At 42.1% G+C, this 2207-nt stretch overlaps 1 non-coding gene across 1 annotated transcript; it reads right to left on the reverse strand.

Annotated features, from left to right (window-relative positions):
• Positions 1-447: 447 nt before the first annotated feature.
• On the reverse strand, positions 448-521 carry trnat-agu (transfer RNA threonine (anticodon AGU)). The gene has a single exon. It is a non-coding gene; the product is annotated as a tRNA-Thr (tRNA).
• Positions 522-2207: the final 1686 nt, after the last annotated feature.

Consider the following 2207-nt stretch of genomic DNA (forward strand, 5'->3'; position numbering starts at 1 on the left):
AGTAAATAGGTTTTCACTGCCAACAAATAATATTTGTTTCATGTAGTAATGATTGATTTCTTGTTGCGTTCTATCAGCAGGTGCCACAGAGAACAAAATATATAAAGCGAGTTACACCTTGACTGGGATTCTAACCGAGGTTACTGCGGGTACAACACAGGGTACTGACCACAATATGATCACGGCGCCACACACTAGCTGCTGTTTTTCTGCTCTGTCCACAGGAAAGTAACGCACGGCACCGCTTAGAAAAGATGGATTTTTGGAGAAGTCCGAAATCAGCACCGCCAGAAATTATGACAGTGTTTCAATTCGACATGTGTCTCACAGCGACTGGAGCCTTTATCCAGAGTGGGAACTAATGCAGCCGCAGTCACATTTAAACGGATTGTAGCCCCTTCACACGAGAATAAACTCACCCCTGGAGAGTCATAAAGAAGAAAAAAAAGGCCCCGCTGGGAGTCGAACCCAGGATCGCCTGTTTACTAGACAGGCGCTTTCACCAACTAAGCCACAAAGCCAAATTATGCCTCCGCTGCTTACCTCCACTCACTGATACCTATCGGTCACTGACTGCTGGAGTCTGAGGCCGTTTTCTATTTATCCATCTCTCTTGTCCACCTTGTGTCCTGATGCTGTCTGTATCTCTCACTGCGTTTGTCTCAGTATCAATCTGTGAGTTGATTCTTAATGAATACCTGTGTTTGTGTCTTACATTAAATAAATGAGGGGGTCAGAAAATTCTTCCTCTGACACTGGGGAACTACTGAGCTAACATTCATAACAAGATATTGTTTGTTGTGATGCAGCAAATACAATATTTCATCTTGAATGATTTAGGTTCAATTCTGTGCAAAAAGAAACTTTGACCCCAACGTGTTTCCAATCGGCCGTCTTTTAATTTGACGTCACAAAAGCCACCATTGCACCTCAAGGTGATTCATAACTAATAAACAGAGAAGTCAAGCAATGAATGGGTATTGATAGAAAGGGTTGTGAGACTGTGGAATGCACTGGCCCAGAGGAGCAGATTTAAAACAAGGTATAAAAACCTGCAGGGTGTGGGGGGAAGGGGGGAGAGAGGCAAGAGAGTCACAGGAAAGATCACGTTGGAAGTCACTGGCCCCGAATCTGCTTTAAATCCCCCCACTATATTTAAACACATTTAATGTCATACTCATACATTGATGCCTTTGAGCAATATATAATTTGTAACGAGGTCGCTAGTCTAAAATAACTGCTTTATATATTTGGACCCACCCACTGTGTTTAGGCTCTACCCTGAATATTTATCTGCAACCCAGAATCTGCTTATAATCTAGAGACAAGGTCTCAGCAGCCGACTGGCAGGGAGCAGAGGTTGAGGCTGATCTGTGTCATGTGGGAGCAGAGCACAATATTCCTGCTGTTTATTTTCATTATCCTACACAATATTCGATGCTGTTCTCAACATCTTACACTTCTCTTAAATATCGGAGGGTTTAGTTTATTGTAATGATGATCGCTGCGGCTCTTTTCAATTTTATGAATTCGTAGCAAATTACATATCTCCAAGCCAGTGAAATCGTCATTGCTGAGACTAAACACTCAGGGCAGTGTCAGCGGCTCTTTGGTCTGGGCTGTGTTTCTCGCTTAGGGAATTTATATCAATTAATGCGAGACTTTTTAATAGAACTAGTTTCCTCGGCCGGGAGACATTCCACAAGTCTTCAAATAACAACTGCCAGAAAATCAGTGCAGAGCCTGTGTTCAGTATTTCGCAAGAAAACAGCAATTTTATTAATAAAAACGGAAATTCAATCACAGATGTGCCGAAACTGTGAGGTAAAAATGTGAATCCGTTTTTTTCAAGAAGTCTGCTCCACATTTTCCACATTGTCAATCTGGAAGCACGGACAGGACATGCGGTAAATGGACTCTATTTAAAGGTTGTTTCTACCATTTGGAAACAGAAATACTGAAATAAAAGGGACTTTTGGATGATTCCTTTTGGATAATAAAGGTAGATCGAGGTTAGTGAGAGGTTAAGGCGAGGGATTGCTAATCTAGTTGGGAGATACGGGGCCTGAAAATGTTACAGTCCCCAAGTTACACAATCTTTTCTCTCCCTGTTTGGTAAAAATTCTCCTACTTTCTCAAACTAATATTTCACCCGGCTGTAACGGAATGAAGATCGAATCGAGATCTCCTTCCTCCCTTCCGTGCCT

This window comes from Somniosus microcephalus, unplaced genomic scaffold, assembly GCF_052327205.1.
Source record: "Somniosus microcephalus isolate GS21.2 unplaced genomic scaffold, FLI_Smic_1.0 unresolved_chr1, whole genome shotgun sequence".
Lineage (NCBI taxonomy): Eukaryota > Metazoa > Chordata > Chondrichthyes > Squaliformes > Somniosidae > Somniosus > Somniosus microcephalus.